Below are 12711 nucleotides of genomic sequence, written 5' to 3'. Positions count from 1 at the left end.
GAGATAACTATTTATAAGGGATTGCAGTTCAGTACAGGAAGTAATGGTTAAAAATGGAGAGAGTAGATTTAGATAAGAGAGTTGGAAAAAATGCCTTTCTTAGAGGGTAGTGAGGCAGTGGAACAGGCTGCCCAGAAAGGTTATGGCTGACCCATCTCTGGAAGTGCTCAAGGCCAGGATGGATGGGATCCTGTGCAGCCTGATCTAGGGGGTGCTAGCACTGCCCACAGCAGAGGGGTTGGAACTAAATTATCTTTAATATCTCTTAAAACACAGACCATTCTGTGATTCTACGGTTTTCTTTAGCTTATTTTGTCTTACTTAAGAACTTTAGATTCTTTTAACAGAAATCTTTATGAGCTATCATTATCTAAGCCACATTACCTGTGCAGTTTATTTCCTGTGACATCTTAATATCTGACCCTGCTACTGCCCCGCCTGTCCCCATCCTCAAATGCACACTTCACTTAGGTCTCTTCCAGGTGAAGTATATTTTTGCACTTAAATGTAAACTTATTCATCTTTCATACAATAGTTGTTTTACTGTCATGCTTTTATATAATATTTTGGTTCTTTTTTTTTTTTTTTTTCCCCGTGGGTTTGCTTTAGACTTTAAAATGCCATTAAAATGCTTTCTTTTTTCATTCTCAGTTCCTTCCCTACCAGTTCCAAACAGCTGACAATTTTAAGCACGAATGCACAGATATTTTCAAACACATCTAACAATTGTAACTTCAAGATCTCATTTAGTATGGTTAATTATCCACTCAGAATTACTGTATGTCTAAAGTTGGAATTTTCTGTATCATGTTACAGTTATCTTCCTTTACATTTATCTACCTTGAAAAAACAAAACAATACAAAACAAAACAAGAAAGACCTGGGGGACACTGTTAGTCACTGGCCTCCAACTGGTCATAGAGCCACTGACCTCAGCCCTTTTTCAGTAACCTTTCAACCAATTGTTTATCCACTTCAAATCTGTATCTCTCCGTTTTAGAGACAAGGATCTGTTGGGGGTTCCCATCAAAGGGAGCACAGTGACTGAGGATCAAAGAGATTAGGATGAGCAAACAGCATGTAGCTTCTCAGAAAGGAACGGATTGGGCACTTAGCATGGACAGTTCATGCAAAAGGGGTGAGTAGGGCGTGCTTCTCTACTCATCCAGGTCTTCAGTGGGATAGATCTCTATTCGTACCAACATGGTGACCAACCAGTGTGGCAGACAGGCTCAGGCAGAAACAAAGATGGGGGGCTCATAAACTTTCCGGGCTGACACATATACCCAGATGGACCTCCTGAGGAGTGAGAAGGCTGCCCAGACTTTTGGATGTATGGAACTGCAGAATCTGGTTGTCACCTGAGGGACTGAAGAAGGTGAGGGGTGTCCTGGGTGTAGAGGTGCCCAACATGACGATCTGTTTTGAGCATATGACCAGGCTGAGATGGGAAGTAGCCAGGCTAAGATGTATTCAGAAATGTAAGAGAAATATTGATGCCTTATATTGTGCAGTGGCACAGGCAGACAGATATTTCCCTGTCCAGGGGAGGAAGATAAGGAGGCTTCCCGCTTGACGGAGCATAAACACATACAGGGTGAAGGAGACTGGACCTTTGTCTCTGCTCAATGTAAAAGGATAAGACTCCATCTACTTTATTGACAATTTAATTAATTTATTTATTTATTTCAGTGCAGGTATTGGATAGACCAACCAAAGGTGAAGCATTGTTGGACCTGGTGCTCATCCATGCAGAGGAGATTGTTAAAGAAATTAGAATTGGAGGCAGCCTGGTCTACAGCAAACATGCCCTTGTTGAGTTTGTGGTCTTAAGCAGTGTGGTCCTGGCAAAGAGTGGAGTCAGGATCCTGAACTTTGAGAAAGTGAATATCAGGCTGTTTAAGGAATTGTTAGACAAGATCCCTTGGGAAGAAGTCCTTAGAGACAGAGGGTTGGAGCAAAGCTGGCTACTGGATGCCTTTCAGAGACTGCAAGAACTCTTCATCACTCTGCAGGTAGAGGCAGAAAACCAGACTTTGCAAAGCTTTTGGAAAACACTTTCATAAATACAGTTTGAATTTTTGGGTAGTCTTGTGTGGAGTCAGGATTTTGACTTGAATTTTCAAGTATGAAGTTTCATGGCTAAGAATTGCCATGAAACACTTCTTGCTGAACTGTATCAGGATAACTTAATACCGTGAATATTTCTTGAGTTTAAAGTCAAGCCTAATTTAGCTACTCAGTTAAAACAAAGATGCCTACCTTGAAAATTCAACATCTATACATTAGGTATATAATATATTTCAACCTTCTCATCATACTAGGTAGGTTTTCCTGAATTTAACTGGATAGGGATGTTTATATTTTCAAGGACTGAATCTGTTCCAAATAATTACATGGTCAAGCCTTTTATAAAATTCGGCCCAGACGATAAAGGCTTAAAAAGTATTGAGATCATTAACTCTTAGCAGATCTATAAAATAATAAAATGAAGAATACATATTGTGAGAAAGATGTATCAAATCTCTCCACAAAACTGAGCAAAGAGGGGAAAACTGATACTATCATATAAGATTTCATAATGAAAAGACTGTAGAAAGGGGAAGTATATTATCAGTGGACAAAAAATTTATAGATGTAGTTCAGACAATCACAGGACTTTTCTGTGTTTACTTATTGGCTTTATTAATATTTCTAGTAAAGCTTCCTAATCAATACATAATCCTAGCTATTGTTAACATACTGTCATTTGCATAGATAGTATTTGTACAATGGGAAAGGAAAAACAGCTGTCAAAAAATGAAAGGAAAAGAAAGAATTAAAAATAGATTAGCTAACTCAGTAAATATAACACAACTAGTCATGGTGGATCAAACTCATCCTTGTTGACATTAGACAAGTACTAAGTCCCTTGATGTAACCAATAAAGAAAGAGAAGCATCTCCAGAAAGCATGGTGGGCATGCAGTCTATAAGACCAGACAAGATCTAACTCAAAGAAACTGTTCCCTGCTTCAGAAAATGTGGTCATTTGAGTCACAACAACACTCATTTCACTCTACAGTCTTTTCCATGTTTGTACCTCACATACTAATGCACTGCTGATTCATATGTCTTGTCCTCATGAGGAATGTCTGTAGTCTGTCTACTCAGAAGTTCCATAACTGTTCTGCTATGAAAATATAGTGTCGCCATTATCACTGTATTATTAACTTCATTTTCAGTGCTAAGAAATACACAAGCTGCTTCCCCACCCCCCCATCCAAGTCACATTCTTGCCCTTGCTTTTTGCAACACATATTGTTGCCTCATATATGGTTTTCAGTGAATAGATCTCACATTTATAATATCATGCCACTGAGCAATTATAATTAATTTTTGGCAGAAAACAAAAAGGACTTATTAAACCATGTCTCTGTATAAGAAGTAATAAAATTCCTCAAAGGAATATATGCCTGAATTTCACCAGATCACAGTATTATTTATTTCAGTGTTTTTCTAGAATGAAGCTGTGAACCAGAACACTGTATGAGTCAGACATTGAATATCTGTATGAACACATTTTGTTTGTTTTTATCTTCTGTCTAAAAATGATCTTAAAGATGTAATCATAGGGAAATAATAATAATAATAATAAATAAAATAGTTATCTATATAATATATATTTTGACTGATATGTGTGTGTAGGGGGAACTCCTGATTGTCAAACAGTTAAATTCTCTCCCACTTCTACCCCTCCACACACCCCCCTCACACACACACAATATCTTGATTGCACATTTCAAGACAGTGGGGACTGCTATTGCTTCTGTAGATTAAATTTGGAAGAAATATTTCAATTCACTAAAATGTTCATGCATTTAAATTTTCTGGCATAACAATTTATTTTCAATAAAAATAAATGTCGCTATTGGCACTTCATTAATGTAATAATTTCATCTTTTTTATTCAAGACACAAGACCACAATAAAAATTATACGTTTTGGCTAGAGAGATTATCTCAAAATAAAAACTAATTATTGGTAGACTTGAAACTTCTTATACAATTTTGCAAAGTTATGTCAATGCATCTTTTTAAAATGAGATCTCATATGGATATTATATGTAGGTAGATAGTTCTTTTCAGGTACACAGTGACAAGAATAATCCTTTCTTTCACTGTAAAATTTCTAAGCTATCTGTCAATAACATTTCTAGATTCATTACTATTCTATAATATTATGAGAAATTAATGCTTTCGATTGAAAATTGTATTGGGTTTTACTTGTCATAATTTTACTCTGTTTATAGACATTTTCTCAGTACTTATCTTTGTTTAAGCATGCTCTACTGTTCAGAAGAGCAATTACTCAGGCTTTACTGATAGTAGGATCAGCCATACCATTTTGCAGTACCAAAATGAATGGTTTCAGTGTAAAATGAACCAAACCTTATATAAATATTTCACTAATCCTGTCTCACTCATTCTCAAGTTAATGAAAGTAATGACTGTTAGTTGCAAAATATTATGCTAGTTTTCTTACCTGGTTTGTGATATTATTCCTAAGGCATAATTTAAATATAGCTTTCTTTGAGCAACTTATTTGGGATGTTATACCAATCATCATGCTTTAACTTGACATAATAACCTCTCTAACATGGAGCTAAATAACTTTCCAAGTAGTTTGCTCTTTTACCATGTATTAATTATGATTTGATTGTTTTTTTTTTTTCCTATATTTGAATACTGTTTGTAGAACCAAATAGACATAAATAAAGAGAACATCTAGAAAAATAAGCCTACAAACATGCATTCACATATACCCACGCATTATAATTCCTCAGTTCATGTTCCCAGAGTTCAAGAGAATGGGAAAAAATAATAATAATAATTCTACAGTTCTGCTATAATGTCAGGAGCACAAATCACATCAGTAACTTTAAATGTGCTTAAAGTATGCAGTGATATAGAATCATACATCTGCTCACTTTGGAGAAAAACCTTAAAGATCATCAAGTGCAATCACAACCTAACCATTCTACCCTAACTCTAATAACCCTCTGCTAAATTATGCCCCTGAGTACCACATGCAAATGTGTGGTTTTTTTTAAAACATATTCAGGAACAGTGACTCAACCACCTCCCTGGGGAACCTATTCCAGTGCTTAACAACGCTTTCTGTAAAGCAGCTTTAACTGATATCCAACCTAAACTTTCCCTAGCACAACTTGAGGCCATTTCCCCTCATCCTGTAATCTGTCTCCAGTGAGAAGAGACCAGTCCTGCTCTTGCTGTAAGCACGTTTCAGGCATTAGAAGAGAGCAATGTGGTCTCTCCTCAGCCTCCTTTTCCATAGGCTAAACAGCCCCAGTCCCATTGGTCACACCTCATGGGGCATGTTTTCCAAGCCCTTCACAAGCCTTGTTGCTCTTCTTTGGACCTTCTGGAGCACCTCAGTGTCCCTTCTGTTTTGAGGATAATGATAAGCTATAATGAGATACCATAGCAAAATCATGCCCTCATCCTCAAGCAGTCAGAAGTTTGGATGGTTGTAGTCTTAAATAACTCAAGACAGCTAAGGATCTTAGAAGAAAACTCCCTTGTTTTAGCTGAGGCACTGTTAAAAGTGCATTAATATTTGTTTCTGAATGATGAGAGCACACCTGGACTGAAGCCAGACTAAGCTGGTAAGGAGGGAAGAGTTATTGCTCTTATGGCATGACTGCAGGTGGCCAGGACAGCTGGCCTGAATTAGTAAAAGTGTTATTCAGTATCATGTGACATCATGAAGAAGGCTTGTAAGCCCTGAGGATGTAGCTGGGGGTGCTAGCTGCTGCTCAGGTATTGGCTTGAGCTTGGTCAGCAGGTGGTAAGATGTTATATTGACAACAGGATGTCAGTTGGCAGGTTGTTGTACTGTTAAATAGGCAGGTTGGAAGGTGATAAACAACTGCATTGTAGATTTGTGTATGTAACTGCTTTTTTTTTTTTTTCTCCCCCTTTTTTTCTTAGTACTTTTTAATCTCAGCCCATGAGTTCTATTTTGTTTTCAATTCTCTTTCTCCTCTCAGAAAGGAGTGGGGTAGGAGTGAGTAAATGGCTGTACAGCTCATAGCTGTTCCTAGGTTAAACCACAACAAAGCTAGGAGAAACTTCACCTAAGATCTGGAACTCTTGAACCTGAGAACTACTTATACACAGCAATTCACATCCTTGGTTTCTATGTGAGTGTTGCTGTATGCCTGGGCTTACCTGAGACAGTCTGTGCCATATTGTGCTATGCCTCTGTCCCACTGTGCCACATCTCTTTGATTCTGTGTTGTAATTGTGCCTTGTGTTATGCCTATGTCAAGTATTACCAAGTTGGTACTATGCCTGTGCCTTAGCGAGTCATTTTGTTGTTTGTGTTGTGCCTGAATAGTAAGACACTTGATGGACAAAATCACTACTCTAAGAATATAACTAGGATATGGAGGAGAGGGCCTTGCAAAGGAGAGGCAATAATTCTGGAGCTGATCGATCTCCTTACCTTGTGAGACTATGCGGACCTGTTGAGTGATAACAGGCAAATGTTCTGAGGGAGAGAGTGAGAGCTTGCAAACTACATCTGCACACTAAGGAGGGTCAACTAGTGGTCACTTCAGAAAGGGGACAGCAAGACCATCTGAAGCCTCTCTAACCCACAAACCCACTTTCAGAGTATTCTTAAAATTGAATAGTGCAGTGGTAGGGTCACACCTCAGTCATAATGTTAAAGGGAGGTCTGAATACCACCTAGACCTCTGTTTAATTTCTGGGATATTCTGAAGAAGGACTGTGTGTGCTCAGCAGTATTGCACGAATAGTGACCAAGCTCCTCCTAGGGAAGAGTGGGGCAAAAACGCATAAAAGACAAAAAACTGCCAGTCTGGGTACATGTGAAACAGCTTTGACTAATGTAGAATTTATGTTTTTTTTTAAATAAATATAAAGCTATGTACATATATAATATGCAAACATACAGTGTTGAATAATGCCTTCTAAATACCAAAAAATTAGTATTTGAAATGGTTCCTTGATTAAAAAAAAAAAAACAAAAAAAAAAAAAAAAAAAAAAAAAACCTGATCGTTTGGTGTCAATTCACTTTAATTTATCCCAAAAGGATTTTAAACTCTGCAATAGTATCTATGGTAGTGTGTTGTTCAGTCACAAAATACACTATGCATATGTTTTGCTGGTCTGTGATTTGCCATGATGTGCCAGTTCTTGTACCTTGTCAGTCCATTGTCTGATGCACATATGTGCATTTTTATTCTGTCATTGGCCCTGAATTATGATCACTGAGAATATTTAGGGAAGCAAATTACCTTGTCAATGAAAACATCTGATATTTTGAGAAAAGCTTATGTGGCCTACTTTATCCAGCACTAGTGTTTCTGTTGAAAATTTTGTAGTATTAGTACTAATAATACTGAAGAAATATCTGTCTCATAGTCCAAAGCAATTTATAGCTTCTAGTTAAAATCATTCAGTTGTGATATAGACACTAAGAAACCTTGACAGGCTAGAGAAGCTGGCTGACTTAAACATCATTAAGTTCGAATAAGGGTAGTCTTTGAGTGTCATGAACAACAGCCCCTGGCATTAATATGTGCTGTGAGACATCCAGCTAGAAAGTTACTTGACAGAAAAAGACATGGGTGTCTTGGTGGACAAGAAGTTGAATGTAAAACAACTATACATCCTTGCTGGGAAGAACTACAATTGTATCCTAGGTTGCATCAACAGTCATCTCTACTCAACGTTGACAAAACCAAACATGGTCTACAGTGTTTAGTTCTGGTCTTTCCAGTATAAATGAGACATAGTTCTACCGGAGAGAATCCAGTGAATCACAAATGTGATTAAGGGAGAATTTCCTCCTATGAGGAAAGACTGTAAGAGGAGAGACCACTCAGCTCAGAGAAGAGAAGGCTCAGAGGTAATCTTACAGGTATGAGTAAACATGTGAAGGGAAGGAGTAAAGAAGGTGGACTCAGGGTTTTTTAGTGGTGCCCAGCAACAGGAACGAAAGGTATAAAATGAGCCTAAGAGTTTCCCTCTGGATATCAGGGAATACTTCCTCAATGTGCAGGTGGCTTAGCACTGACACAGGTTCCTCACAGAAACTGTGATATATATAATAATATATAATATAATATAAAATAATAATAATAATAATAATAATAAATGTTTCTAATAATAAAAATAAATTATATCTGGGAGAATATAAATGATTATTAACAAGTTTTAAAAGTGAAAGAAATACATTAACACATCTGAACTTTATCTTGATGATTTTTTTTCTGATTAGAAAGCCTGTAAGAGATTGAAATATTTTTTGATTTTTTGGCTCTTATGCAAAAGCATCACTTGAAAAAACAGCTGTTTCCATTTTTTTTCTGCTTAAATGTAGAGGTGAAAAAAAATGGATGGGGTGCTCCTTCACATCCAGCTTTTATATTCCTATTAAGTATCATAGTATCATAGTATTGTGTGAGTTGGAAGGGACCTTAGAGATCATCGAGTCCAACTCCCGGGATTCGAGCCCTCTGTGTAGCAGAGAGGCACTTCTACCACTTGTGCCACAGGGGGGATTTGAACCCCGAGCCTCCAGTGTCGCAAGCGGCAATTCTACCGCTGCGCCACCGGGGCACACAAAGTAATATCTCCATTGAGTGTTTTCACCATTAGGAAGTTTGTCTTCCCTGTGTAACATTGCTGATGCACCCTGAGATTAAATAATTGATGCACGCCTTATCACAGCTGAAGTTTCTGAACGTCTTTCAAATGTCAACTCTAAAACAGTCTTTCTCATTTAGGACATTTACAAGAGATGTAACTGAACGGTGTCTTACAAAACTGCAAGTAGCTCATTGTCAGTTAAAAATCAGAGTGCTTGTGTAATGCCTTGTGTTTTCTATCTTCTCCCTTTTACACATCTAACATCTGGTGAAGTTATAAGTAAATAATCTAATAAATCATGAACCTAGAATGCTAGAATGATCATTTCCATGTGACAGAACTTTCTCTCAATTTAAATGAAAACAGGTAGTGTGGTGTGATTGTTTTTGCTCTGCCTAGTGAACTGTCTTAACCTGAACATGCGAGTCAGTTCTTTCACCATTCTGATTCTCTCCTCAATCCCACCTGGGAAGAGTTAGAAAGCAGTTGTGTGGTACTAAGCATCCTACTGGGGTTAAACTGCAAAATACAGGCATAGTTTCAGAAGTTCTATCATGCTCTTGAATTTCACAGTAACAAATGTGTTGCTAGGAGAAAAATAGACAGCTACCCAGACAGTAAATAAGTTGAATTAATTTTCAGTGTAAAGAGAAATAAAAACAATAGTCAGATAAGACAGCCTTAAAACAAAGCAAAACAAACAAACAACAACAAACAAGAGAACAACAGGAGAAACAACAAGAGAAAACATCTGCAGACATCTTTTGTATGATATTAAACATAAGAATTTTGTGCCATTGGATAGAATGCTGTTTTGTTTTGTTTTCACTCAATACACTACAAAATGGCATATATAGATTAAATTTTTGAGTAATCAGTCACAAATTCCTGGATCAGGGCCAAAGTTTTAGACATTCAGACTGTAGTTTCTGGATAACTTTTCCTCATCTCTCAGTGTAGACTGTGGTAAGTTGAAAAATATATTTTCAGGCATTTCATTTTACATTAGCACGTATACAAAGACTGAGGCAAATGCATTTTAACTGGAAAGTATATAGAAATCTAAAAGGTAAATGTATTAATAACATCATGAATAATCTTATAAATTTATTCAAATATACTGAATGGTCCCTACTCTTTGTAAGTCTACATTTACACCAAAAAATATTTTATTATTATTAATATTAGTTTTCTAATAGTTACTGGATTAAAAATTGACATTCTAAATTATATGACTTTTATACTCCATTAGCAAAGGAATGCTTTCTCCTATCATCTTTATAGGGTTGTTTCTTCCCCCCCCCCGCCCCCCCATCATCCATCCCAGTATAGTGACTAGGAGCACAGTGGTATGGCATGCATTTATTCATTAATAATGGTTACATAACCATCAACTTGTGAATAGCCATTTTATAATTACAAATATGTTTTATGCCTTCAATATTCACCTGCCAAAGTCTAAGCCAAATTTCAGTACATAGGTCACTTCATGTACGTTATGAATTAAAAGTAAATTCAGAGTGCATTTAAGCCTAGACAACAGATGGCTTTCGGTAGTACAAGCATATTGCGCCATACGTCTTCAAAATGCTTTTAAAAAGTACTTGGCATTTCTCAACATTAAAAATTGGAATTAAATTATGAAATTTTATTTTGAATATCATTTTAATATTAACATTTATTAATATTTTATTAAAATATTGAAAAACATTTTGAGCATTCCACTGAAAATTAGTCTCTTGGAAAACATTTTGAGCATTGTACTGACATTTAGTCTCAATTGATGAGGATGAAATTATAAAAAGAGGTTTATAAAGATCTCTTAGAAGATGTCCTTAATTTTCTTAATTTCTGTTTAAAAACAAAACAAAACAAAAAGACAAAAAACATTTATTGGAAGCTCATGAAGAAAACTCCTTCCTACAAATACTAGCAAAAATATTATAATTGCTTTGTTTAGCTGTTATATGCCTGCACTAATTTAGATAGAGCTAATGCTGCGTGTGTTTAGGTTGCTTTCTTGTCCATATCCTATGCATTTCACCATAGTATTGGAGAGCATAATGGCAAGCATAAGGTTTCTAAGCCTTATTCATTTATTTATTTTTAAGTGACAATTTATACTCTTTAGAAACAGATGGGTCTGAAACATTTTTCTGGGTTTATGTCAAGTCCCATATATACAGCCTAAATCACTTCTTTCTTTTTTCCCCCCTCCATAAAAGGAATGTGTAACACTATTAACAAAAATGTACAAATTATGTTGCAACATATAAGTCCAAAGTTAAGGGAAGTTGAGGTTCACAAAAGTAGTAAGAAAGGTTTGAGGTCAGAAGATCAAGTGGAACTAAGCTTATGTTATAAAAGATGCATTTGAATAACAGTGAAAATTATATTTGAAAAGACCTTGTAGTGGCCTTCCAGTACCTGTAGAGGGCCTACAGGAAAGCTGAGGGGTGGGGGGGGTGGGGATTATACAGGCATGTAGCTAAGACAAGGGTAAATGAAATATTATTAAACCGGAAGTGTAGATTTGCACTAGATATGAGGAAGAAATTAAGTTTGGGTTGGAAGGGACCTTTGAGATCATCTAGTTCCAACCCCCCTGTCCCTGTCAGGGACACCTTTCTCTAGACCAGGTTGTTCAAAGCCCCATTCAGCCTGACCATTTCCCTTATCCTGTCCCTACATGACCTTATAAAAAGTCTCTCTCCAGCTTACTAGAAAACCACTGTAAGGTCCTCCAGGAACCTTCTCCATGCTGAAGAACCCCAACTCTCTCAGCCTGCCCTTGTAGGGGAGGTGCTCCAGCCCTCTGATCTTCTTCATGGTCCTCTTCTGAACCTTCTCCAACAATTTGATGTCCTTCTTGTGTTGGGGGCTCCAGAACTGGACACAGTACTCCAGACACGGTCTTACAAGAACAGAGTAGAGGGGCAGAATCACTTTCCTTGACCTGCTGGTTGTGATTCTCTTGATGCAACCCAGGATACAGTTGGCCATCTCAGCTGCAAGCACACACTGCCAACTCATGTTGAGTCTTTTCTCAACTGTCACCTCAAAATTCTTCTCCTCTGGGCTACTCTCAAATTATTCTCTGCCCAACTTGTATCTGTGCTTGGAATTTCCCTGACCTGGGTGCAAGGCCTAGCACTTGTCCTCATTGAACTTCGTGAAGTTGGCTTGGGCCTACCTCTCAAACCTGTCCAGGTCCCTTTTGGATGGCATCTCTTCCATCTGAGATACCAAATGCACCACTTACCTTGGTATCATCTGCGAAATTGCTGAGGGTGCCCTTGATCATGCTGTCCATGTTGCCTACAAAGATGTTAAATAGCACCAGTCTCAGCACCAAACCCTGAGGATCTCCACTAATCATCAGTCTTCACTTGGACACAGAGCCATTGGCCCGAACAGTCTGAGTGCAACCATCTGAGTGCAGCTAATTCCTTATCCAGTGAGAGGTCCATCAATCAAAGCCGTCTCTTCTCCAATTTGGCAACCAGGATGTTATGCAGAACACTGTCAAATGGTTTGCAGAAGTTCAGGTAGATGACATTGATTGCTCTTTCTTTATCCACTGATGCTGTAACTCCATTGTAAAAGGCCACCAAGTTTGTCAGGAATACCTTTCCCTTGATAAAGCCATGGTGGTTACCACCAATCACCTCATCTTTATTTTCCACGTGTCTTAGTAGAGACTTCAAATGTATCTGTTCCATGATCTTGCCAGGCACAGAGCTAAGACTAACTGGCCTGTAGTTCCCTGGATGTGTGTTTTTTTGTTTGTTTTCCCCTGGATCTTATCACTGAAATCACCTTTGTATCACTGCTTAAACAGACATAAAGAGAATCAGTGAGTTAAATAATGAAGCATTACTATGGACATTCTATATTTTTTCAGTGCAGCATAGGAGATCATTAGTGCTAAAAATGTTCGTTTATTATTAGATTTATGTTGCTTTTTAAATTATTTAGACTAACAGAGGAATTTATTCTACCTGGCACATTTTTTGAACTGCTTGAGG

This window comes from Excalfactoria chinensis, chromosome 1 (genome assembly GCF_039878825.1).
Source record: "Excalfactoria chinensis isolate bCotChi1 chromosome 1, bCotChi1.hap2, whole genome shotgun sequence".
Taxonomy (NCBI): domain Eukaryota; kingdom Metazoa; phylum Chordata; class Aves; order Galliformes; family Phasianidae; genus Excalfactoria; species Excalfactoria chinensis.
This window is presented reverse-complemented; position numbering follows the sequence as displayed.